This window comes from Crocodylus siamensis, chromosome 1 (genome assembly GCF_052110815.1).
Source record: "Crocodylus siamensis isolate JL-2025a chromosome 1, ASM5211081v1, whole genome shotgun sequence".
Taxonomy (NCBI): Eukaryota; Metazoa; Chordata; order Crocodylia; family Crocodylidae; genus Crocodylus; species Crocodylus siamensis.
In genome coordinates this window covers 391,150,453-391,177,918 of record NC_143395.1, presented here as the reverse complement: position 1 = coordinate 391,177,918, position 27,466 = coordinate 391,150,453, and the positions used below count along the sequence as shown (strand labels likewise).

General features: G+C 45.3%; 1 protein-coding gene across 7 annotated transcripts in view; it reads right to left on the bottom strand.

The window, feature by feature from the left end:
* The window catches only part of MSANTD4 (Myb/SANT DNA binding domain containing 4 with coiled-coils), a 32,174-nt gene extending 7,034 nt beyond the window's left edge, over nt 1–25,140 (bottom strand). The window contains exons 1-4 of one of the 7 annotated variants that reach the window (XM_090029986.1): nt 24,941–25,140; nt 11,730–11,827; nt 4,094–4,226; nt 3,510–3,555 (exon numbers count right to left, since the gene is read on the bottom strand). The gene's annotated coding sequence lies outside the window, so the exon portion shown is untranslated. Of the gene's footprint in view, nt 1–3,509; nt 11,707–11,729; nt 11,828–24,940 lie in introns of those variants that run through there. The other 6 variants (XM_090030006.1, XM_090029977.1, XM_090030009.1 and 3 more) reach the window with 6 other exon arrangements.
* Between the last annotated feature and the right edge of the window lie 2,326 nt (nt 25,141–27,466).

Here is a 27,466-nt window from a genome sequence, read left to right as displayed (position 1 = left end):
CGCAATTTGCGGTTGGCCGCTGGCGTGGCTTTTAAAGACTAAGACTTGCACCAGGATTGAGCTATCAATTGGGCCAATAACCAACCCCGTCTGGGCGGTAGCCCCATGCTGCCAGCCTTTGGATTGGGTGGTCCCCGCGAGCTGGCAGTAGAGAGACGTAGAGGTGGTGACCCAGGAAAGCTCCAGGCAGGAGATCGAGTAGTAGTGAAGCATCCTCAGGGAGATAATTGGGAGGGGACATTATTAGCCAGAGGTATGCATAATACATGGTGGGTATTTAAGTCAGATTCACCTAAGGGGAGCCAAGCTCCTTGTTGTCGTGTTCCTACAGATTGGATCTGTCCACAAGTGCAGCCATAACCATTCCTAATTGAGCCTGCCACTGAAGACAAGTTCTGCTCTGTAAGCAGTCTGAATCGACTGGCACCATGAAGTGGTGGACTGTTATGAATGTACTCTTTTTATTAATGCCTTATTGTGTTTACTGAATAGGCCACGTCTACTATCTTTCTTATTACCCTGATATTACTGAACTTGCTCCTGAAGACCTCAGGGAGTGGCCTGACCCAGAAGAGTATCCCCTGGAAACGTGCCTTCATGTGGTCCAGCTGCAGTACCCATACAGGAAGAAACCCGCCACCCTGGAGCAAGTGAAGTCCTTCTCTCTGAGTAGAAGAAACAGGATCGTTGACTGGCAAGGTGGTAACTGTCAGTGCACATGTGGCACCAGTTATCTTGGGTTTGTTCCCTACCTGAAGGCTGGAATGGCTGACTGTGGAAGGGGAGGTGATTGTTGTAGCTCTGCTCATTTAGGAATTTGTTGTTACATACTTCCTGAAGGGAACTCCATTGAGGTCAACGCCCCTGAATTTGTGTCCCCCATAGTGCATTCTGCATCTGTTCACCCTCTTGAGCCACTGCATTTCTAGGAGAAGCTGCTCCCTCCCACTCTTATGGCTGATCGCACTCTCCAGCGGTGGTGTGAAGCCCACCAGGCGGAAAAGCGCATTACAGGTTGGAACAAAGTTATTACATGGTTTGTGAATCATACCTACACAGGAGCATGGTGGAATGATACCCACTTTAATACAACCAAAAGGAGGCTGTATCCGCAAGTCTCCACCACTTATCCTCATCCTTTCATACCAGTGGGATTCCTAAAGCAAATCTGTGCTGTAATTCTGCCAGGATAATGCCGTTTCATTAACCCAATACAGCATCATCCCCATGAGTGACAATAGAAGCTCTTTCGCTCTCTGGAAGGTAAAGCATGGCTACAGGCTCCCCGAGAGGGAGGGATAAATGTAACTTGTGAAAAAACAAGATGTTCGCTATGATCTCTGGCCCTTCCCCCACGACAGGCCCTGACACTACCTGCGTATAACTCCACACCCTAGTGGAGGTCACAAATTAAAATCCTAACCCTCCTAAATGCTTCATTGTTCACTGCCCAAGTGCTGCTCAGCAGGAGCCTGGGTAGCTGAAGGGTTGCTTAGATAGGAATGGCCAGTCATTTTCCATTCCATAAGTGCACTTAAGTCCTGCAAACAAAGAGATACTCCAGATTATCTTTGGGACGGATTTAACTCAGCTATGAATGTATGGAACTTGGATACATTCCAGAAAAACACTGGAGTAGCCAATCTCCAACAGGTGGTACGGCTACTCACTAGAGGAGGCATGCTCGAAGGAAAAACGTTAGAGCACACTGACAAATTGCTAACTGATGTAGGATTAGAGACAGTCCATCTTGCCCAGGTCATGATGGACACTGCTTTTAAAGCAGACAAAAATCAGACTTGGAATACTGCTTGTGAACAAGTCCAGTTATCATTGAATATGCATTTTTCCCAGGTGATAAACAATGTTAAAAATAGAGAATGGCCCCCTGGCTTAGAGCATCATTTAAAGAGAGATACCCCTATCAAAGTACCTGGGTTACTACTTGGGAAGGCTGTGATAAAGGAAAACACTCATTCCTGGTGCAGGGGGTAAAAGAGGGAAAATGGACCGCTGCTTATTTGCTAAACACGGGGCTAGGAGGAGGATGCCTTTGGGACTGGAATTTGCATTGCCCCATATGGAAAATAGTTACCCCCAATGGCCCACGGTATGTAGCACAGTCCCCCTTGGTTCAAATAAGTTGCACCTTAATTGGATTAGGGACCCTATGGAGAGGCTTGCCTCTCAGCCCACCTAACATGACCTACATATATACAAGTTACCTAATGTGTCACATGTAACAGTAGGGCAACATGTTTGTTGGGAGGGACCAGGTTGTATGCTGCATGAAAATGGTACCACCTGGACTTTGTGAAATTCATGTTGCTTAGGAGCTAAATGTAAAGCTGCTGCTCTACTGCAATTAAGTAACCACACTATTGTCCTAAAATGGCCAGAAATTTCTTCTGAAACTATATCTCTCAACTTCATGATACCCACTTCATGGGTATCAAATGTAGACATACCACAGTTAGAAAACTGAAATAACATAAAAAATAAGCTGGAAAGCCTTGAAGCAAAGGCTCGGTGAGGCACTCAGTTAGCTTTCCTTGCTTGAGAGGGTAGGCGAATCATCAGTCTGGATGTCAACGTGCCTGAGCCATGTAAATAGTATGATGTAATCTGTGTTATTCGTGTGTCACCAAGTGTCACCTCAACTACATGGCTAACCATCTTGAGCATCATAGTATTCTGCATTGCCCTAGTGGCAACCGCTAAATGGTGTTTTAACTGTTGTTGTCGTAAAACTGCTCATGCTATGCAAGTTAAATTTATAGATCCCTCCCCATTTCCCAATGTAGTGCACGTGACTTTGGCATCTCAGTTGTAGCTTTCATAGTGCTTCAGCAAGCAAAGGGTGGAGTGTGGCAGCTGAAAAGTATGTCTGTGTGATAAAAGTGCTTGCTGAAGGCTCTATGAAGATTAGACCAAGTGTTTTTCTGTATTTGTTTAGATATTAAGCTATAAGTTGTTGCTAAAAGCCTAATTATAGTTTAAGATGTACAAAGTATAAAGTAATACCTAGTAAATTTAGCAAAGCCTAGAAGTAGTAAGGCCCTGTGGCACAGTTAAAATTACCTTATCAAAGAAATGCAAGGCTTCTACTGCTATTAGTCAGTCTATGAACAGTTGAAGAAAAAGGAATCTAAGCGGTCATACGTTATCAGTGTCCTTCAGAAGCTATAAATTAGCTAAAATATTTGGAAACCATTCAGAAGGAAGATGCAGCTCTGTGAAAAGGATTAGTTAGCTGTTGCCTGATCAGTGGGCCTGTGGACCTTGAGGAGCCCAAGAACTGCATTTCAGGGTCCTTCCTGGCACCCCTCAGACAGCGTTGTTCAGGGACGCCTGACCTCACTGAACTTTGTGAGGAAAGAAGCTTGCTGTGTATCAGGCACCAGAGGGACTGCCGATAAGTTGCCAACGCAAATTGCTTTTGTCTGTCATCGTTTGTCTTGTTATTATGCATAGTTGTGGGTTTTTTTAAGTCAATAAATCTTTCTTACCTTTCTACCCCCAACCACACTCTCAATCTAAACCCTCCGCAGGCGGCTGGAACAGAAGAAATACAGAATACTGTATTAGACAGGCTATGTTTAGGGCACCCTTTCTAGCCCCCTTCCCATGTTGGGTAAGCAGAGCGGATCCTCAGTCACAGTTACAGCTGTGGAATTGCACTCCCATTTCATGCAAATGCTAGAGGACCTTCTTGTAATTACCACCTTCATGCCAGTTCATGACTAGGAGCTTCTAGACCTCATAATTCTGGTCCTGTTGTCATCAGCTGGTCATCAAAGGGCTTGAGGAATGTGCTAGAAAAGCTGTTTTCATAGAAGATGCCTGTGCATGACTTCTTTTATCATGGAGAAGCTGCTGCAAATCAGCTTCCACACAGTTCTTCACAGAACAGAATCTTGATCTGATGGCATGGAGACCAAGACAACACGGGATCTAGTTTCACTGCAGCCTTCACCCACCTTTGCAGCCATTGAGATTCTAACATCTTCTTCCGCCTTCTGTGCCATTGAGGACTTGCAGCCCCTGGGGCTGGGGGCTGGGGGCTGGGCAAGCTTATAATACCTGTACTCACCATGTTACAGCACTGTCAAAGAATATATGTGGCTTTTTAGGAGGAAAAACATTGCCATCTGCTATCTTCACCACATCCTGGTGGTGCTGCTGCTGGTTGGTCCATGACTGCTTATTCATCAGAGTTACCCCTGCTTTTTTAAAATATAAGAAGGTATAATGCCATGGTATATAATATAATGCCATGTTGCTGATATCTAAAATAACTATATAAAATAGCATTTGGGGGTTAACCAAAAATTAAACTGAGACTTTTTATCTGGTCTTCCAGTTTTTCCCTAACCTTTAGTCTTTTCTACCATGAAAAGATACCTAAACATCCAGGAAAGCAGCAGAATATTTGGTTCCAATTGGCAGTAAATCAATTTATTTAGTATCTGCTGTTGCTTTTCCAATCCAAATTACTGTGTAACCACATCACTTTGTACTTACAGCAATTGATTTTCATGACCTATCCATCAAATGCTAAGTTTAGCCCATGGAAGTTCTGTAATTTTGAAAAGGTCACAAATCAACTTAATTAGCCAGAAAAGTTACTGATGTACTGTCTAGAAGTAAAGAATTAAAGCAACTTTCAGAAGTTTCTATAATATCTGGCTTCTTGAAAAACATTAGATTTCCTAGGATCAAATTCCCCTGTTACACCGGTGTAATTCCATTTAAATTACTATTATCGAAGAAGTGTAATTTGACCTTTCATCTTTAAGCATTCTCAATAATTTCAAACAAGTTGAGTTCTTTATGATTATGCTGACTTTAAGTTAATATAACAACATACAGGCTTTTTGTACTGAATCTGCATTGGAAGAAAAACACTTTTTCTTCTACCAATGGGCATATTTTATTTTTTCACTGTAAATCTGAGATACCAAATCTGAGTTCCAGTAAAAAAAATAAATTAAAAAAAATCTACTTTATTAAGCTCATACATGTGGCATGATTTAGTGAGTTATAATACCTCATATTTGCAATTTACTAAGATTTCAGTTTTACAAGCTGCTAAGTGCTCTATATCAATCGAATACAGCAAAACACGTAAGTGCATAATTAACTTTAGGAATATGTATATACCACTGACTTCTGTAAGTACAGAATTATGGGCTGGAAATGTAGAGCTGGAAGGGACCTCAAGAGGTTATTTAATCTAACCTTCACTGGATACATCTACATGAGAAGTTTACCATGGAGCTGCCGAATTAGCAATGCAGTAAACATCTCAGTGGGCATGTGACATTATGGCAACATAGCATTGTCGGGCACAAACCGTGGCACCACAGTTATGTCGTTGTAGCGATGCACTCCCTTGGTGTAGCACATTGCTATGGTGACGTAGAGGCTAAAAATAACCGTGTGCCACCAACACAGCACAGTACAGGCTGTTATGCTACCAAGGAGCCAGGCTGGGGCACTGGACCCTGGCCTGGTGCACCAGTTGCATATGTAGAGCACCCAGTGTCTACACATGAAGTGCTATTAGGTCGCAGGAAACTACTTAACTCCATTGCAGGTTTCCTGAAGCCTAACAGCAGGAAACTAATTCACTCCTGCAGTGGAGTTTTTTTACTGTGTAGCACCACATGTTTAGACGCTACCCTGGCTGGCTGGGACATGAAGGTACTTCAGTGCAGGGGCTGCCTGCCATCTAGCCTGTGTTGAAGCACCCTCTTGCCCCAGCCAGCCTGTCCACTGCATGATGAACCAGGTCACAGCAGCTCTGGACTGGCAAACTGACCCTCCTGTGCCCTTTGGCAGCCTGGGCTGCTCTGACCCAATTCAACATGCTGTGGTCCCAAATTCAGCACCCAGGAGCAATAAACCCCAGCATGATATGTGCTGGAGTGTGCTGCAGCACATTAACAGCACGTGTCAATGTGCTCTGCGTAAGGCAGAATCACCTAAACCAGGACTGTCCAACATGGGCCCCCAAGTGTGCCACATACGAGTCACAGACTCCCCCTGAGACATGGGCTCCCTGGGCCACGCTGCAGAGGAAAACCGAAGCAGTGGAAGCTGGAGGAGGGATGGAGAGCCCACAGACCCCAGTGGCAGCAACAGCTAAAGCAGCTGTGGGGAGTTGTGCCTGGGCAAGAACCTGAGGGCTGCAAACTACCACTTAAAAGGCTGCATGGAGCCCACAGGTCATGAGTTGGATAACCATGATAAAAAACATTCTAGACAAGCATTTCTTTAACCTGTTCTTAAAAACTTTCAACAATTGAGTTTCTACAGTCTTCCTGTGTAGTCTGTTCTAATGCTTAACCACTCTCAAAGTTTTTCCTAATACCCAACCAAAATTTCCCTTACTGCAATATAAGATGGTTACTCCTTGTCCAGCCCCCTGCAGCCATAAAAAATAATCTATCATCATCCTCTTTATAACCACACTTCAGGTATTTGAAAAGATGATTATCAAATCCCCACTCAGTCTTTTCTTTTCCAGACTTAATAAATCCAGTTGTTCCAACCTTTCATTTTAACTCATGTTTCCGAGACTTCTAATTATTTTTTCTGTTCTCTGCTAGACATTTCCTAGTTTGCTCATATCTTTCTTGATGTGCAAGCGCCCTGAACTGAACAGTGTACTAGGTGAGGCTTTACCAGTGCCAAATAGCATGAGAACCACTTCCTTTGACTTGCAAGAGACATCTATTTCAATGCAGCACTGCATGCCATTTGCTTTTTCTACAAGAATACATTTTGACTCAAATTTATTTTATAGCCCATTATAAATTCCAGTCCTTTTCCACAGTACTGCAGTCTAGCTAATAGTTCCCTAGTTTGTATTTGTGCATTTGATTGTTCAACCTTAAGTGCAGGACTTTCTGTTTCTCCTCATTGAATTTTATTTGATTAATTTTAGACCATTTCTCCAGTTTGGCAGGTCATTCTCAACCTGAATCCCATCCTCCTGGGTGTCTGCAACTCCACCCAACCTGGTGTCATCTGCAAATTTACTAAACATGCAATGCCATCCTCCAAATCATTAATACAGGTATTGAACAATACCAGACTCAGAACAGACCCCTGGGAAACCCAACTTGACCCTTTTTCTCAACTGGAGACAGAGACATTAACAGACATTAATAACTATTCTTTGAGTATGACAGTCTGCCCAATTATATAGCATACGGTACGGTTATCTACACCAGGGCTAAGCAATCCCTGGCACGCGAGACCATTTTGCTCGGCACATCACAGCTGGCCCAGGCTCTGGGCAGTTGCTGCTAGCCGCGGAGCCCAAACTGCTTGCAGCAGGGAGGCTGCAAGCCCTGTTGGGAGCAGCCTAGGCTCTGTAGGAGGCAGCAGCTGCCCAGAGCCCAAGCCAGATGTGGCAGGCAGCCGGGAGGCTGCAATCAGTGCATCAGAGTCTGGTGCCCCAGCCCAGCTCTGTGACAGCAGTCACTGCCCATGTGCATAGTGGGGAAGAGGCCTGGGGCAACACAACCCCAGCCCCTTCCCTGCCACGTTCCAAAGTGCGTGAGCAGCTGCTGCTGCCACAGAGCCAGGCTGGGGCTCCGGACCCCAGTGTAGTTGTTTGCAGCGTGCCTGCCACCTGCTGCAAGCAGCCCAGGCTCTGTGCCAGTGGTGGCTGCATGCACACCTCAAGACACATGGCAGGAAGGGCAGAGGCAGAGCAGCCCCGGCCCCTTCTCCACCATGCTCCCCGAGGCACATGCAGCCACTGCCAGCAATGAGCCGGGGCAGAGCTCCAGACAGTGATGTAGTGCTTGTGGCTGCCTGCTGCAAGCAGCCCGGACTATTTGCACAGCTCAGCTTTGCTCCCCTGCCCTTTCTTTGCAGTGGGGATTGTGCACCCATTGTCTGGGCTCTCCTGGAGGGGGTGGGGGAAGAGGCATGCCCTGTGCCCTGCCTTACAGTTCCCATGCCTGACACCACCAGTTCTCCATTCTTTTCCTCCTCCCAGGGTACTGCCCCCTTACGTTTGGAGCTGGGGCGGGGGGTATTACATTTATTTGAATGGTGGCTCTGGTTTGTAAATCTTTGCTCTGTGGGGGAAAGTGGCTGCAAACTTGCTCCCCTTCCTCCCCCATACCATTTGTTTTGTGTGCACTCTGCCTATTTTCTCAGTCGATGCCTTGTGATTGGAGATGGGGAGCGGGACTGGAAAGCTGCTGCAGCTGCTGCCTGAAGGAGCCCTCCAGTGGGAACAGCTGGCCCCTGGAGCAGCTCCCTCTCCTACCGCACAGAAATTGTGATCCAGACAGAGCCCAGGTTGCTTGTAGTAGGTACCCACAAGATTGCAAGTGGCTGCACTGGGGTCTGGAGCTCCAGCTGGGTCATTACTGGCTGCAGCTGCATGCACACATCAGGAGCACAGTGGGCAAGGGGCTGGAGCTGTACTGCCATGAGAAGAATTGGGCCCCTTGTGGCTCCCTGCCATCTGCCCTTTGCACACCAACATCTTTAAAGTCCAGCTTGTGGGGTTTCTTGGCACTTGGCCCAAAAATGTTGCTGACCCCTGATCTACACTGTATTTCTTTAGATTACTAATGAGACTATCATGACAGACAAGTGTTAAAAGCCTTACTAAAAAAATCAAGATATATAACACCTACAATTCTCCCCCATCCACAGGGTCCATTACCCAATCATAGAATGAAGTCAGGTTAGTCATGCATGAATCCATGTTAACCGCTCCTGATAACCTTGTTCCAGGTTCTTATAGTTTCCTTAATGAACAGTTTCATGATCTCTCTAAGCATCAAGGTCAGCCAGGTCTGTAATATTCTGGATGCTCTTTCTTCCCTTTCCTAAAGATGGGTGACATATTTGCCCTTTTTTACTTGTCTGGGACCTCATTCAATCCTTATGAGTTCTCAAAGATAAGAACCAGTGCAACTGAAATTACCTCAGAAGTTTCTGGGATACTCTCCCATATATCCTATCTAGCCCTGCTGTCTTTAAAAAATCCAACTTCTCTTAGTAATTTCTAACCTCTTCTTTCACTATTCTAGTCTGCTTATTTCCACCCACATCCTTGCTGCCAGCTGTGCTTCTTGTCTAGTACCTGACTATTTTCAAAGTCTGAAGTAAAAAGACATTAAATATTTCAGCTTCCTTTATAACTCCCATTATTATCTGGCCTATGCATTTAGTAAGGTACTTACACTTTCCTTGGTTTTCCTGTTACTCTTGACCTAATTGTAGAATGCTTTTTTGTTGCCATTGACATCCTTATCTAACTATTGCCATTTGTGCCTCAGCCTTCCTGATTTTTCCCTGTATATCGGTGTAATATTTTTACAAGTATTTTCCTCCCAAATAATATGGCAAAGTTTATACCATTACAAGATTCTTTCTCAAGTTTGAGCTTGTCTAGGCTGTTTAGCTAGGCTAATCCCTTGCTTCACTTCATCTTGTTTCTTTCTGCTGGCATTACCTGCTCCTTGTATCCTTAAGATGGCCTCCTTAGGGTGTTACCAGCTCTCCTGGATTCCTTTTCCCCTAAGACTTGCCTTCCATATGATCATTCCAGGTTTATGTGTTTGCCGAAGCCCAGTGTATTTATTCTGCTATTCATAGTTTCATAGTTGATAGGGTCAAAAGGGACCTGAGCAGATCATGAAGTCCAACCCCTGCCATGGACAGGAAAGAATGCTGGGATCAAGCAACTCCAGCTGGGTAATTATCTAGCCTCCTTTTGAAGACCCCCAGGGTAGGAGCCAGCACCACTTCCCTTGGAAGTTGGTTCCAGATCCTAGCCACCCCGACTGTGAAGTAGTGCCTCCTGATGTCTAACCTAAACCTACTCTCAGTCAACTTGTGGTCGTTATTCCTAGTTACTCCGGGTAGTACTCGGGAGAACAGGGCCTCTCTCACTTCCTGCTGGTCCCCCCTGGTAAGTTTATAGACAGTGACCAAATCCCCTCACAGCCTTCTTTTGTGGAGGCTGAACAGGTTCAGGTCCGGTAGCCTCTCCTCGTAGGGCCTGCCCTGCTGCCCCCTGATCATGTGAGTGGCCCTCCTCTGGACCCTCTCCATCCTGTCCACATCCCTCCTGATTCTCTTTTCTTTATTTCCTTAGATTCATGAACATAATTGTCACTATCCCACAAGCTGCCTACCCACCTTCACATTATTAACTAATTCTTCCCTGTGAGCAGCAAATTAAGAAGAGGTTCTCCCACTACTTGGGTTCTTTGCTATCTGTACCCAAAAGTTATCCCCAACATACTCCAAGAACTTGATGGACTGCCTATATATTGCTGTATTATCCTCCCAGCAGATGTCACAGTAATTAAAGTCCCCCATGAGAACCAGGTCTTGTGATCTGGATACTTCATTTGTTGTTTGAAAAAAGCCCCATGATGTCATTCTTGCTGTTCTTCCCTCTTACCTTGACCCAGAGACTTTCAACAGTCCTACCTTCTGCTTCAAATGTTACTATCTTGGTTGTGCAGTGGCCCAGTAAAACTGAAGAGATGGAAAGTACCCCTAAATCAGCCTGTGCTGCAGTCTTGTGATCGGGTACTGTCCTAGAAAGTAGATATAGGCCTGAATCCCCTGGGACTGAGGGGGGAGCATATTTTAGGTCTTCTGCTTACTGGGGGAATGTTCTAACCACTTGACTGTTTTGCAAGAGGTGAGCACATATGTGCCATACCCCCTGCCTTCAGAAATTAAACTAGTAACTGTCTTCAGAAATGAGATTAGGCATTGTGAACTACAGTGAAACAGATAATGAACTGCATGAGTCAGATACTTAAAACACAGAGTGGTGTGGGAGTACAGACACTCTTGTAGGTACCTACAAGTTTTCTTTCAAAAATCCAAATAAAGCCAATTCTTTTTATGACAGAATTGGAGAAAATGATGTTGGTGGGACCTAACTTTTGTATGACAGCTCCTTGGTTACAGCACAGTTCCATGAAATGGGAGATCTTGATTCTTCTCAACCTGAGAAGATTCAAACCCATATCACCATTCTACCGGAGGAATGCCCTGACTGCTAGGCTGAATATAGGCAGTAACTTCCCACTATCCTGTTGAGACTAGGCCACTGGGTAGAAAAAAGGAATGCATCATAAAAGGACCAGGGGAGAATAAACAAAAAAGATTACAACTTTGTCACCAACTAAACAGGGGAGGGAATTGGCTTCTGGGCCCTGCTCCTAAGATTATTTATGCATTTTATCTTGAAACATCATTGGATAAAAAACAGAAATAGTATTGTGTTATTATGAAGGATTATAGTAATCAGGCTGCCCAATTACTTGCAGTACCAATGCAAGGACTAGGTTTAAACAGTAGGCTCTTCCAAAACAGCACCACTACTATTTTAGAACAAAAGCATGTCTGCTGTTTTATACTGAATTCAACATGGTTGGGTTTTTTTAGGCATGTCCCTCATAGGACTTGGATACCCCTCCCCTTCCCATATTTACTTGAGTCCAAAATGAGGGGGTTTTTTCCTAATCAACATGGGTGGGGAAAAAAGCCTCATTTTAGATTTGAATACAGACCCATGGCTGAAGCCAAAGCTGAGCTGCCACTTGCCTTGGGCTGGAATGGCATGTGCAATAGGGCAGGGGGCTCAGCAAGGGTAGTATGGAGGGAGACTGCATGGGGTAAACCACACAGCCTACTCTTATCTTCCCACCCCCCCACCAACTTACCTTCTGCTCCAGCTTTGGCTCTGACCTGGCTGGGCCTGGAGCAGGCACCACTGTTTCTGGCTGGCTGGGCTTGGCAGAGACCACTGGCATTGTCTGTCCTGGAGTGAGAACAGAGCCATCATGAAGGAAAGCAGCAGTGGGGGAGGAAGTGGAAGCAGGTGGTGGAGGGAATAGCAGGGGGGCGGCAGTGGCAAGGGTCAGGCACAGGAAAAGCGGGGAGTAGAGGGGTGAGGTGGGGAGCCAAGGGTGGGGTGGGCCAGACAGGAGGGCAAGGGGCAGGGGAGCCACCTGCTTCTGCTGTCCCCACCAGAATGGTTGGGAGCAGATGAATTTATGATAAACTTCCAATCATAAGATTCTATACATGGAAAATTATTAACAAATGTATACTTTTCTACGTATATAATCTAATTATTGGGGGACTGGTCTTAAAATCATCTTGGATTTCGATAAACACTGTACTTTCTAGACGTCAGCAGGGCTGAGGCAGGAATTTGGGGAATGAGAAGAAGGGAGCATGTCAGGCATGTAGGGAAATGTCAGGTCAAGAAAGGATATGCTAAGTTTAAATACTGTATCAGGGAATTTGAAACAAAATTCTCCACAACAGAATTCTCCTTAAAACTCCTAATATGTCCTGGTAGAACCTTAAGTTATAAGATCGTTGTTCTCTGACACTGAAATTAGCTATGGAGGAATAAGTATGCTATCCTTTTTGTTTGGATTTTCATTATTACAGTACCATTCTATACGTACGACCCATTAAAATCTTTAGAAAACCCCAAAATAGGAACACCGTATTTACTCATATATGAGGTAAGGATACCCCACCCCCAATTGGCACGGGGAAAAAAGCCTCTCATTTTATAATCGCATACAAGTAAATCTCATTAAATGCAGTCTATTGTTGAACTGCTGCCAAAAGCAGCATGAGCTTAGCAACAGAATCTAACTACGAAGCTGATTAAATTCAAACAACACTGAACATGGCAACCTATGTGGGCTACATGTTTTATAGTCATCAGCATGTTTGCCCAAACACAAGAATACATTAGTATAGCCCACCTGAATAAGATATTAAGCATAGTCCCCCTCACTGCTGACTCTTTCTCAAGTCATGGTGAGCCACGACATTGAATACAGTTCACCCAGAATCCCTTTGTTGCCTCCTCTTTTGGTCTGGCATATATGATTTGTGTGGCCCTGCTCTCCAGGAGGTAAAGCCAGATTAGTTTGTCCTGCACCTCATCTGCATATTATTTTTTGGAGCATCCCAGCACTTGAGACAAGAACAGCAGGTTCCAGTCATGACTACATGACTAAGGGCTCTAATTAGCACATGGATCCTTTCGGGGGGGGGCATATCTGGAATACACAAACATTCTGAGTAGTGCTGAGCTGTGGGATTATTGTGGCTTGAAATGCTGCTGATTCTGGTGGGGCCCAGCCCAATTAACTACATGGTACATCATGGGCCTTTGGCTTTGAAGTAATATCATGCATAGTTTGTACTACATATAAGTTAAGTGTCAAAGTATTGATCAAAAACATGCTAATGGAGTACCTATGCTAAAAGTTGCAGCAGTTTCCAAAACAAAGGTAATACGCATCATACTGGATAAAATAAGTGCATAGGTACTATATGCAAATTGCTATCACCATATTTAATTTTGAGGTTTTTGTTTTCAAATTTGCTTCTCACTTTCATGTGCTAAGGGAAAGCAGGTTCTGACAGTAAGGAGAGAGGGAAGGGGCTGCCAGGGGAAAAAGTTACAGGAAAGCAAAGAGCAAAGGGCCACCGACCTGCTAGATTTATTTTCACCGCTGCTGCAGTTGAAAGGAGACAAATTCAAGATGGACCACCGATAATTAGAGACTTTACTTAGAAAATTATAACAAATTTATTAATTTTCCATAATAGAATCTAATTATTGGGGGGTCATCTTTTAATCCCAGTCATCCTCTATTTGAGTAAATATGGTACTACATTTAGCTCTTAGTCTCCTCATTAACAATTTCAGAAAGGGCACTGATTAATCAATGAGACAGTAGCAACAAATGCTGGTCAACTGTCCACAGACAAGTATCCTTTTCTCAACCTACTAAAGTCCTTTATCATGATTTTCCACATTAATTGGAGGTTTTTCTATTTCTCATGCTGCCTTCTCCATTGATTCTAACAAATTATTATACTTTGGACTCATCTCGGGGAGTCTGAGCTGACTTGAATAAACAGAACATCCCTGAACATCCTTTTGTGAAGGATGTTACTCTCCTGGTCTACCAGCTTCCCCAAATTAGGTGTCCTCCTGACTCCACAGAACCAAATTAACCATAATTTATATTAGAAAGCACAATATTTAAAATCAAATATGGTGGCAAAGGGAACCCAACACATATGAGGATATTAGAATTATAGCCTATATTGTTTATTAATATAATCAGAGAAGGAAGAGAAACAAATGACAGTATATGCCTCCAGTATGGGTAACATCTCTGCAATCTTCATAATGTAATAGATAATTACAGTTAGTCAGTAAGAACTGTTATGCTTCACTGCTCCTATTGAACCTGGCCCGCTGTGTAGCCACATGTGTAAAGAATCATGAGGCTACAAGGATAGCATATCTTTATCATATACTGTAATATGTTTTAAACTGGCACTTTGCTGAGAGGCACTTCGCCACTGTATGTGGCTTTTTGCTGAGAGGTATATGCCTAAATTTTAATGGTGGTGGAGTTTCTACTTGGTCAATGCACAATAAGTAATGGTACTAAAGTAAGTAATAATTTTGGTGTTGACAGTCTTCCTAAGGAATGAATCTGTGGAAACATGCCATATGTAAGGGGTTTGAGCAACAATATGTTACAGGTAAAGGGATACACAGTAAAAAAAAACTTGGAAGTCACTAGCGTAGTCATTAAGACACTCCAATGGTAGAGGAAAGTTCTGCTGTCAAGATTATTTCTGATGTTTTAATCAATGACTGTGCAAAGTAAAATGTGTAAGCAGTTCTAGCATCGTATACAGGAATGCATTGGAAACAGGACTGGAAAGGACTCCTAGGGTCACTTAATTCAAAACACTACACAATGTATACTGCATTATTGCACTTTCCTTCTGCTTTGCTGCAGTTTAAAACCACTGCCTCATGTCCTGTCCCTCGTGGCAACTGAAAAAAAGATACTGTCCTTCTTCCTTGAGAACATTTCAGATATTTGAAAACGGTTACCTATCGTCTCCTCCTCAGTCTGCTTTTCTCCAACCTTATCTAATTTTGTTAATCTTGCCCAGCCAGTACAGTTTGCATTCCAATACCATAATAGTTTTTGTTTCTATTAATGTAGTCCCCTTTACTTTTGCATTTACTTTTTGGTAATAGCATCACACCTATGACTCAAACTGACTTCTGGTCTACCATAACCTCCAGATCTGTCTTTGCAGTACTAAGTTACTTTTTGTACCTCTAAAGTGTCTTCATTGGCTATACAAAGATCCAAGGTATTTATGCAGGGCAAAATGAAATACCCGCCAGAACAAGCAGTTTAATACTTAGCAACTGCAATGCCTAAGTACGGAAGCTTAAAAAAACTATTTTAATCCACTTGCTTTCCCTTCCTGTGCCTCAATTCCCCATCAGTACTCCCTTAACTCCAAAGGCAGTTATCAGAATAAACATATTGAAGGATGTTCATATACTATTGAAGGTTATGCACAGAAATTAGTAGCAGATGTGATTTTAGATGAGCTTCCCTCTAGAATTTCAGAGAGGGGACTTTTAAATCTGACAGCTTTTCATATGAATTCTTAAAGCTCAAATGAATTTATTCTTGCTCAGAGAAGCAAAAATAAGTTTATTTTCAATATTATGTTTGGAGATCTATCTTGGTATCCTGAAAAATAGGAGTTCCATACAAAACAATTTTTTGAAAGTGAAAATAATAGTTGTTTCCACAATTTTTTAAAATTCAAATTTAAACAGATGTTAGGACAACTTAACATCCTCCTATTCTGTGTGAAACCCAAACATTATAATACCTCATAATACAGAGTGGAACTGAGTCAATCAATTTTCATAAATCTGGCAGAAAGGCAAAAAACATGGTGGTTGATAACTTTTTCCTGTGGGCCAATGGAGGTATCCATCTGCCAACCTGACTTATTTATTCAGGAGGTCTCCAAGAGGTCATGAAAAGGTTGCTAGGACTCATTCAGCCCTCTGGCTATTAGTCCATGCTGCTTACCTACATGTGCACTATTGATACTACCAGGGGCAACCTTGAGCAGGTCAAAAGTGATTACATGGCTCTGGGTGCAAACGTGAAGGAGAAGTGTCCCACATGGTGCTCCTGTCAATCCTTCCAGTCAAGGGTAAATTTCCAGCTAGAAGCAGATGCATCCTGGAGATAATCAAGTATATGCATCAATGATGTGACCAACAGGGTTTTGACTTCTTCAACCATGGTCCAAGAAGACGGACTTTTGGCGCGCCTCCCGATATCTAGCCTGAATCTACTCTCAGTCAATTTATGGCCGTTGTTCCTTGTTACCCCCAGTAGTGCTTGGGGGAACAGGGACTCTCCCATTCCCTGCTGATCCCCCTTGGCAAGTTTACAGGTGGCCACAAGATCCCCCCTCAGCCTTCTTTTGTGGAGGCTGAACAGGTCCAGGTCCCGTAGCCTCTCCTTGTAGGGCCTGCCCTGCTGTCCCCAGATCATGCAAAGGGCCCTCCTCTGGACCCTCTCGATGCTGTCCACATCCCTCCTGAAGTGTGGCGCCCAGAACTGGATGCAGTACTCCAACTGCGGCTGACCAATGTCACACAGAGGGGGAGGATCACCTCCTTGGACTTGCTCGTGATGCATCTATGGATGCATGACGAAGTACGGCTAGCCTTCCTGACTGCATCCCCACATTGGCGGCCCATGTTCAACTTGGAATCAGCAGTGATTCCAAGATCCTTCTTTGCCTCTGTGCTGATAAGACGGGAGTTCCCCAGCCTGCAGGTATGCTGCTGGTTTTTCCTTCCCAGGTGCAACACCTTGCACTTGTCTGTATTGAAATCCATCCTATTCTCATCTGTCCACCTTTGTAACCTGTCCAGATCTAGTTGTAGCCTGTCTCTGCGTGCCAAGTGCACGGGGCAGGGTGATCCCCACTGCCCCCCACTGCACAGGGGGGCTCTGCCACAAGTGCCCAGCGGCCCTAATCACCACTGCTGTAGCCAGTGAGTGTGGGGCTGTGACAGGGGGCAACTCTCAGGGCCCAATCTCATGCCGGCCCACCCACCTGTCTCTATGGGGCCGTCCGTCCCATCTCACCTGCCACAACTCTGCTGTTCTCATAACGTGTGGTAAAATGCAGAAGACTGCCCATTACATGCCCCAATGCCAAGGGCACTATCTGCAGCTCTGACCTTCCCTACACCACAGCCCATGCCTCACAGATGGCATCACAGTTCTTAATATCCCCAGCACCACACTCAGCCCCATAATCCTCCAGGGCCCCAACTGGATCCCTCCAATAAGGTGGCCTACTCCACCATCATTCTGGGCTTAGCTCCCTGAACTCTTCCCCCTCTCAGGCATGTCCCTCCTTTGGCCACATAGGCCCTGGCCTCACCTCCAAGGCCATTCGGAACCCCAGGCCCTCAGCTCTGGGCATCCCTCACAGTGGGCCCGCAGCCCTTTTGACCCTTCTGGTCTTCGCCACAGCATTGACCAGTTGAGGATGCCTCAAGTCAGGCTTCTGAGCATCTAGCCCACTCTCTCACATGGGTCCACCCTCTCAGTCCTACTGATGGGGTTACCCAACCAGTTGTAGGAGCTGAGGTTATTAAGGCACCCCAGCCCACCTTTCACCAGGGTGGTAACCTGGCATTTCCTGGGAGCCTGCATGCCACTAGGAGCCTCACCAGGTCACCCATCCCTGGCAAGGTGCAGTTTTAGGTCATGCCCAGGACCAAGAGCCTCCAAGCCATCCCCATAAGCTCCTTCTCTTCCCTCCAGGGTTGTTCCTGCTGCAGCTCAACTAGGCAATGTTTCTGCCTCCGCTGGCAGCAGCAGACTACAGCCTTTAAATACTATGCTCTCAAGATGGCTGCCACCATCAGGCACCTGCTGGATTCGTGACCCAGCCCTTTTTTTTTTAAAGTTCTGGGACAAGGCTGGGGCTGGGCGGAGGGTGGGTTTGGGCAGGGCAGCCATGGGGGCTTCTCCCATGGCTCCCTCCACCCGGGGAGAAACAGGCACAGCCATAGGAGCTGTTGGAGAACCTGCAGCCGCCCAGCTGTGCCTGCCTTTCGCCGGTGATCCAATCACCGAATCTCTCCAAACCAGCACCAAATCTTCCAAAGCCGATTCAGCCAAATTGATTCAGGATAGTGATCTCAATCGAATCACTGTCCTCTGAATTGTCTGAATTCGAATTGAATACTTCCCTATTTGCACAGACTTAGTGTGTATGTGTGTTAGTAATCTAAGGTGTTATTACCAGTATAAGTGGGGTCATTTGTTCACAAATTAGATCTTGGTTCTTTTAAAAATATGCACATAATCTTAAGAACAAGGTTTGTGGGGGGTTTATTTTCAAAACTGCAAATGATTATGCACAATCTTTCAATAATCATTCAGCTTAAATTGCAGATAGCAACGAAGATAATTCTATGCAGTTGGTCCAATAAAAGATTGCATTCTAAGAAATCCTTGTCACATAACAAAGAAGCATTTATGATGCATAAAGCATTCATGAAGCAGATTGGCATTTGTTAATGTGTTAAAATACTGACTGATTTTATTTATATACTGCATAGTAGTACAAGCACTTTTAGGAAACTGCTGTACACTATACAGTTAAAAATACCACCATTTAAGAGTGGTAGACAGAATGGCTGCTATCTGGCCTCTGTCACTATCAGGAACTTTCACACCATTACCAGGCTAGATGAACAGCTTTTAGCCCCCCCAGCTACCATGGAAGCATGTTAACAGATTCAAGTGTGCCATGGTTCACAGTGCCAAGACCAATCATGTCTGAGCCTTTTGAGATACCACACTGTAACTGAGGTGCTACAAAGGACACTACACATGAATGCTAGATGGCAGCCTGTTTAGTACTGGATTTGGTGAAGGTCTTCTCAAACTGAACACTGATTGGTGACTCAAAAACTAATGACTGGGTCAAGTCCACTTGAGTTTTTTCAGTGTTTGCATTATTATAGACGCATAGACACACACAGAGACACACAATATTGGCTAAAATATTTTCTGTAACAACCTTTTTCTCCAGAAGCAGCTTCTAACTTTCCAGTTCCCACTAGTTTCCTATACAGGCTTACCCTTTTATAAGATTTTTCACCCCAGCATGCATTTCTGATTTAAATGCTGCAGAGAGAAACAACTACAAGCCTAAAATGTCTTTTTAAAAACCAGTTGTCACCTACAGCCCCCACCTTGAACACTTTGGGCTCATCATTAATGATCTTCAACCCTTCCTGGAACAGGTTTCCTCTCAATATAGTCATGGAGTACAAACCTCTCCTAGCTTACAGACAGCTCCCAAACCTCAAAACAGCACCTCTCCAGCAACAAGCTACCCAACTCCTATCCTCACTGAGGCACCAGGCCTTGCTTGCAACAGGCCCAGATGCAAGTTATGTCCCCTCATCAATACAGACCACATCATAACTGAACCAAATAATATGGATTATAACATCTGAGGTTCATTTACCTGCAATGCTACTGAAATCACATATGCCATTACCTGCTTACAGGGCCCCTCTGTCTCTGCTGCTTATATTGGAGACAGGGGACAATTTCTACATGAAAGGATGGGCACTGATCTGACACCAGTTCTAGAAAGACACCCAGGCCTGAGGCAGAACACGTTAACCCCTGATTATCCTCTCGCTGATTTCACGGCAGCTGTTCTTAGACCACATAAACTTTAAAAACAAAACCTGAATATGAAATTGTGGAACAAGAAATCACCCACAAACCAGTTTGTCTTAATTATGGTTTAAACAGGGAGTATGAATTATGTCATTACTGTATTAGCTTTTGTGATTCCTTTGTCCTTAAGGGTCTATTACTTATCTCCTTCTCCCAACATCTCTTCACTGCCTCCTTCTCCCCTTCCTTCATTCTGTCTTTAGTATTCATTGCACTCTTATTTGATGCGTTGCTTTGTGCATGCTACACATCTCTGATTTAGTTAGTCTATGAGGTGCAAATTGGCCCCGTCTTCTTTAAAAACCGGACAGTTACTGCTTACATCACTCTTTTTGAATTGATACGTTTAGGTTATGTTTTCCCTTATCGTTTATGTCATTACTAAAGTGATGGCACACTTTTCCCCAGCTTACGACCTTAGAAGTAGGTCCTAAAATTTGCCTTCTGGTGTACTGTCAGGGATGCTTCACTTTCTAGGATCACCTGGGCTTATATCGCTTTACATGTCACTTTAAATGTCATGGCACTTCAGAGGCTAAAAGCATGGGTCCTGCAGTAGCAGAATGGATGACCCTGTGAAACCCCTCTAAACTTGGTATCTACTACATGACTGATGGGCCTGCATGACCCAGGTGGGCCTTGCCAGTCATATATTCCTAAATTAACAACTGAAAATAAGAATCTAGAGAAACTTATAAGCTAGTAAAACATTGAGCATATTGATAAATGTAGCCAGACACTAAAAAAACAACCAAAAAAGGAGGTATGAGATCACTAAAAAAGCAATCAAAAAAGGAGATATGAGATCACTATGCCAAACTACAAAAAGGTCCATGGGTGACTGGGCAGTTACAAGAGATTATCAAAGACCAACATGGAAATATTTTCAGCATCCCTAAAACCAAAACAAAAAGATGGGTGAAGCACTTCCATTATATATTAATCAGGCTTCTTCCTGAAACAAACTTAGCTTTTACAATGTAGATAAGATGAAAGAACTCAGTGTTAATTACAAGGAAATCACCTTGGGGGCACTAAAGCAGCTGTCAACAAAACAAAGAACTACAAGGCAGCAGACCAAGATAAAGTAACTGCAGATCTGCTTGAAGCAAACAGCAAAGGGAACTGAAAAATGCTCCTATGCCATTCCTCACTAGCTATGGGAGACAGAAACCTCTAGAAGAAGGGAAAAAGGAATCATCATAAAATTGCTTAAGAAAACAGCTTTAAGCAACCATAACAACTGGCTTGGGATCACACTAGTCAGGGAAACTCTTCTGTACAATTATTCTGAACAGAATTCACAGTGCTGCTGAGCTAGATTTCATGAACAAGTAAACTTGTTTTCATCCTGCCTACTCTTGCATTGATTATATTTTAACTCTGTGTGTTGCTACAGAACAAAAACAATGAATGGCAGCTATTGCAGGCCTTCAACTGACTTTCAGAAACATCTGACAGTGTAGATATAGTCTCTGATATATACTACAAATCTACCAATTTCTCTGTAAAATAATCCAGATCTTGCAAAATCTTCATTAAAATGCCAAAAGTACTGCCACCTGTCTAATCAGGAATTGACCAATTTGTTTATGAAGAGGAAAGAAGAAACCTCAGGTAGAACCTTGCACCACATTCAGGACTCTTAGACACAAAATCCACAGGTGATAAATGCAGAAGGGACAGTCATTCAATAATTGGGCTCTACAGCCACACTCAGAGATGTTCAAGAAGCTGGTGCCTCACTCAGCACAAATTTGTCTCATAAGACAAGACAGATGCATACCTCAGGAGTTAGGCAAAGGTGTTTTCTCTTTCCTTTTTTGTTGGGCGTCAATCATCAACTTTGCCATGTGACAAATTGCTGGTATGAAAACTGGAATTATGTATGTAAATCGAGTAGTTGGAGAGCTAAACTTTTGCAGGTGTTATTTGCCTCATGAATATTTTGATAAATTAAACGCACGAAGAGATCAACAGCCTAGTTAGAACTGATAAACAATTAGAGCTCCGGTGTTGTTGCAGCTGCAACAGTCCAGGAAATGTACAAGAGGCAAGGGTTTTTTTGTATCTTGCATTGGACCACCAGTATAACTGAGAAAGATTTTAGACAAGTTTTTGGGCACAAAGTACCCATTTTTCTGTGCCCTCATAAACAATTAGGGTCTTAAAACCAACAAGTTAACAATGTTATGAGAATCAGTACAGCCCTGCCCGATTCCATTGTTCTAAATGGAGTAGCCTTGAATACTGTTGATGAGCTTATTTTTCTGGGCAGCACCTTTTATAACTCAGGTACCTGCATGTCTAATGTAATGACCCGAGTGGGCAAGGTAAGGCAACGTTTTCTTGGAAGCACTGCTCAATATGGAAATCTAATATCCTCAGCATTTGCATTAAAATGTAAATCTTATGTAGTAAGGTATTAAGTGCACTCCTACATAGGTCGGAGGTGCGGAAGAGCAAAAGTCTACCAAAGAAAAATGATCAGCTGTCATTGTGCATCTTCAGATATTAATGCCAAATATTTAGAGAAAACGGGCAGGTGGAATAATGTCGATATCCCAGAATGGGCACAATTACTGGGAGCTGTGCAAACAGTACCAGCAAAACCTGGTCATATTCTGAGGATGCCAGATAAGAAGCTCCCCTAAGAAAGATGAGAAATCAATCCAGAAAGACTCCTTGCAACACATGAAGAAGCAAAGAAGTAACTTTAGAAATTAAAAACTTCACCAAATGAAAACAACTGTCCATGACAGAATGGGCTAGTGATAATGAACTTCTGCCTTACACATGTAATGGTGAGAGAAACAAACATGATTCATTTGATTGTGTTAATTAACAGTAGGGAGGATTATAGTAGCTTGTTTACCACTTTGAGTAAATTTTACTATGGGATTATTGACTCACTTAGATTAAATCAAAAGTTAGAGGATGCATTAATTATGTTACCTTAAAGATAGGTACAAACTTCACATGGGATAAGTGTGGAAGGGACTCTCATTCAAGCCACACTCTCAGACACTTAAGGGGCTGATTTATTGTGGCAACTGAAAAATACATGTTATCTAGAAAATATATGTTATTAATCACAAAAGATTAGGTATGCCTTCACAGACAAACACAGCAGTGTGCCAAAATACACCCATAATCCAATCTGAGAAAATATAAATTGCTGTATTTAAAGTCTAACTTGCAAAATGCATATACTTATGGCACAGTTCAGATAAGAATATTGCTTCACTATGAAAATGGGATAGTTGTTTTCCAAGATGCACAAGTGATTGAAAATTATTGTGGGCCAGTTCTACAGTTCTCAGCAATCAGCACCCTGGTTGACTCCCTCCCCAGGGACCTCAGCTGCTGGCTCCTCCTGGCCCTAGCCAAACTAGTAATATATCTCACCAAGAAGGAGACTCTGGCCAGGAGGACCTCCCCCAAGGACTGTGGGGCTGCTTTCCTGTCCCTGGCACAATCCCACGTCTGAACAGATTTTCACTGGGCAGTGTCCACTGGCTCCTTGGACTCATCTGAGAGCCAGCGGGCACCCTCCAGCGTGCTCTGCCTGGGGTCCCCTCCACACCTTACCACACTGGCTTTAAACTTTTGACCTTCAGTCCCATCCCTGTTTTCTTATCATTTGTCCCAAAGAATTTAGCTGCCACTTTCCCAGTAGCTTCCCTTTCTGAGGGGGGTTTATTGGCCCACTTGGTGGGCCATTTGCTCATGAACCCCTAACATGGCAAATAGGCCTATTTGACTCCCCAGAGACTTTAGCTGCTGGCTCCTCCATGGAGCTGCCACCACAGGTATGTACCTGGCACAGTTCAGACTTCCCTAACACCTTGTGTAAGTACAGAAAGACCCTGGCATATGCATGCCTGCACTGTGGCAGGCTGCAGCCCCTTCACCACCTCCTCCAGAATCTTCTGCTTGGTTCTGGTTGCTGTACTCCCCACACCTTTTCTTTTACACACTCCCTGTCCATGGCCCCATCAAATCCCGGGACCTCCTAGTCAACCTCCTCCTGGCTCTGGCCAAGCTGGAAATATACTTGACCCGGAAAAAGGCTCTGGCCGCAAGGACAACTAGGGACTGCAGGGCTGTTTTCTGGTGTCTAGTCTGGTGTCTAGTCTCCCATCTCCGGGCTGTGTTTCACTGGGCAGTGTGCACTGGCTCCTTGCACTTGTTCAAGGGCCAGTGGGTGCTGTCCAGCATGCTCTGGTTGGTGTTGTGCCCTCTCCACTTTTGGTGCACTCATTTAAAACCTCTGACCTTCCCTTCTGTCCCCATTTTCTTCTTCTGCTGTCCACTTGTGAACTTAGTAACCCCCATATTAAGAGAGGCTTTCACAGTTTTACTTGATGGGCCTTGGCCCAATGCACATCACATAGGCCGGGTTGACTCCTTCCATATCAGTGGCTTTGCAAGAAGACTCTAAGGGACTTGCCACACTGAGAGTTGAACAAACGTTGGTGGGCACTAGCATTAGCCGGGTTTGGAGCAGGCAAACAGCCAGTCCAGCAGGGGTCTGGAGGACTGAAAGATAAGTACATCCCCCCCCACCCCAATTCCAGGCTTCCCCCTGCCTCCTGGGGCCTTCCTGAGCCCACTCCACCTCGAGGGCTCATAGATATTAGGGCTGGAAAGGACCTCCTGAATCATCGGGTCCAGGGCAGGAAGTCAGATGCCCCCAGCATGATAAGCTACTGGTGGTTCCCCGCGTGGGGTCCATCCCAGGCAGCCACAAGGAATGGGGGCAGGAAGCTGCAGTGTTGGGGCGCGGCCTCGGGCCGAACCCAGGCCGGGGGGAGGGCGGGATGCTTACACCAAGGTGCAGCCTGGTGCAACAGGAGCCGGACAGCACGGATCAGAGTCGATCCTGCCTTGGAGCGGCCAGGTTGAGCCGCCGAACGGGTGCTAAGAACTAGCGTCAGGTGCTAATGCGGGGGTGGCCCAGGGTGACAAGCTCCACGAGCCTCCCGGAATGGCCCTGCGACGCGGCCCTTCGTTTTCATCCTGAGAGGCTCCTCCGCCCGGAGCCCAGAAAACATGCGCGGGCCCGGGGGAGGGGCGGCTCGCGCGGCGGCGGCAGCGGGACAAAGGGCGGCGGGGCCGAGCAGGGCGGCTGGGGCAGCCCCTACCCACGCAGCGGAGGCCGGGCCGGGCCCGTGTCCAACCCGCCCCCCTGGCTCCGCAGCAAGGGAAGGGGGGGAGGGAAACCTCCGCGCCCCCCGGGAACGGCGCCAGCTACTCACCTGCCCCCAGCACTCCCGCCGGCCGCCGGCCCTTTAACAGCCCCCCTTTCCCATTGGGAGCCCTGCCTGCCACTCAGCTCTCCCAAGGCTCCCATTGGTAGAGCGAACCTGGCCCTCGAGCGCGGCCCGGCCCGGCCCCGCCTCGCCGCCGTGACGCTGCTGAGCAGATAGTGAAGCGTGAGCCGTGCCACGGGTTGGAGACGGGTCACCCCACCTCGACCCCGGCGTCTCTGCCCCGCCCCCGCCTTCGCCGTTCCTATTGGCTCGCTCCGCTGCTTGTCAGAGTGATCCCAGGTTATGATTCGCTAGCGGGCAGAAGGCTCTGCCTTCGAGGCATCAATGAGCTTCCGGCGGCTTGGAGCGGGGATCCTGGTTTATTATGATTTAAAAAAAATATCCCCCATTTTTGGATTAATTAATTAATTTCAAACCCACATTTTTCTGCAATTAAAATGAAATACCAATATATATATATTAGTGGTGTTCATTTTAACCACAGAAAAAAGTGGATTTTGGGTTACTCTTCTAAACCCAGATTTAAAAATAACCCAAAATCAACATTTTTCTGTGATTAAAATGAAACACCGCTACAGATAGCTAGATAGGCATCTATATATAGATATCTCCCTCTCTGTATGTGGTGTTTCATTTTAATCATGGAATTTGGGTTACTTATTTTAATCCAAAAATTGGGGATTTTTTTTATCAGAGAAAACCAGAATCCCTGGTGAGCAGCCAGTCAGAGGCAGGGCCATCAGTTGTCTCCATCTCTCCTTCTCCCTCTTGAGGTGTGGGAGTTGGGCACAATGTGAGGCCTGCAGGATGCGGTGGTTGCCTACCCCAGGGTCCAGCTGTGGCCCAGGGCTGATATCCTAATCTAGCTCCTGCCGGAGGCAGAATCATCCCTATTGCAACCATCTGGGTCACGTGTTGTGTCACCTGTTCTTAACCTTGGGAGCAAACCCCATGCACACAGTGCTGTGCAAAACTGTACTGTTCCGCTTCAACTTCTGCTTCGACATTCCGACGGAACAGCGTTTTGTTTCGAGTTTAGTTTTGTTTCAAAAGCACTGTCCTGTTTCACTTTGTCAAAACAGTTTCAATGTTTTGATACTGTTTCGACCATTGGCTATAATGGGGAAGCATGAAACTATAGGAGCAGCTTCCTATGACTGCAGGCAGATTGGGGCCCGCACCCAAGGGAGGAGTGAAGCAGAGCCCTGCAACCCTCCAGGGGGGCAGGCAGGAGGCTGCCGCTGCCTCTGGGACCGGTGCTGGGAGCTGAGCCAGTGGAGGGAGGTGGAACGCAGCCCCGGCACTGTGCTCTGCTTCCTGCCACCAGGCTCAGTTCCATGGGGTTGCAAGCGCCTGGAAACTGAGTCCAGTGGAGGCAGGCAGAGCGCAAGCCCCGGGCTGCATCCTGCTTCTCTCCACCAGGCAGCACTAGGCTCCACCAGACGCTGTGAACTGAGCCTCCACTGGGGCTGCGCTCTGGCTGTCTCCACTGAGCTTGGTTCCCAGGCGCTTGCAGCCTGGTGGAGGGAGGTAGGGTGCAGCCCCAGAGGTGGGCAGAGCCAGTGCTGTGTTCCGATTGGCTTCACCAGCCCCAGGGAGTGCAGCCTGGTGGCAGGAGGCAGACAGAGCCAAGGCTGCACTGCCCACTGGGCTGAGCCACATGAGCCTGCATGGAGCCGCTCAGAGTGCAGCCCTGGCTCTCCCCTGCCTCCTACCACCTGGCTGCTGCTTCGAAACTCAACTGGCCTCGTTTTGAGGGTGTTTTGAAGTCCAGTTTTTCATTTCTATTTCACTGTTTTGAGCTCAAAATTAGTCAAAACAGCGTTGAAACAAAACAGTTGGCAAAATTTCACGCAGCCTTACTAACCAGGCATAATATCCAAAATATTCAAAAACAGCCTTTTTCTTGTTGCAGGTAAGGCAGGAGAACAAGAGCCCTGCCACACGTCTGATTAAAGTAGGATAGAAACCAGCTCTAGAGTTGTTACATATTTTCAGACATTAACTTTATAGCTGGTTGGTACTTTTGATACCATTTTTATCACATGATAATTGCTTTGCATGTGTGGCCAGTCTCAATTTATTGTGTGATTAACCAATTAATTGTGTAATATATATAATGCGTAGCAGGGGCCTAGTGTCCTGCACTGCAAAGACAGGAAGAGACCCAAGGAAGAGGACCATGCCCCTTGCTACAGAAAAAGGCAAAAACCTTTACAGTCCATGCCAATTTGACTATGGAGGAAATTCCTTCCTGATTCCAAATGTGGTGGGAGGAGGAAGACTCTTGAGCTCTGTTTTTTTTGACTGAGCACACCTTGGCCAAAATCTCTAGCTGCGGCCAATACCCAGAGCCTGTAAGGAAAACAGAAAAAAATACCCCTTCCTGGCACCTGTAGGGAAAAATAATGCTTTTGTTGAGTGTCAGTTTAACAGTCTGACTTCTGCTTTCCTATTCTCTACAAACCACATATCATGTATGTGGCATTTGCTCTTTGCATTATATTCAAT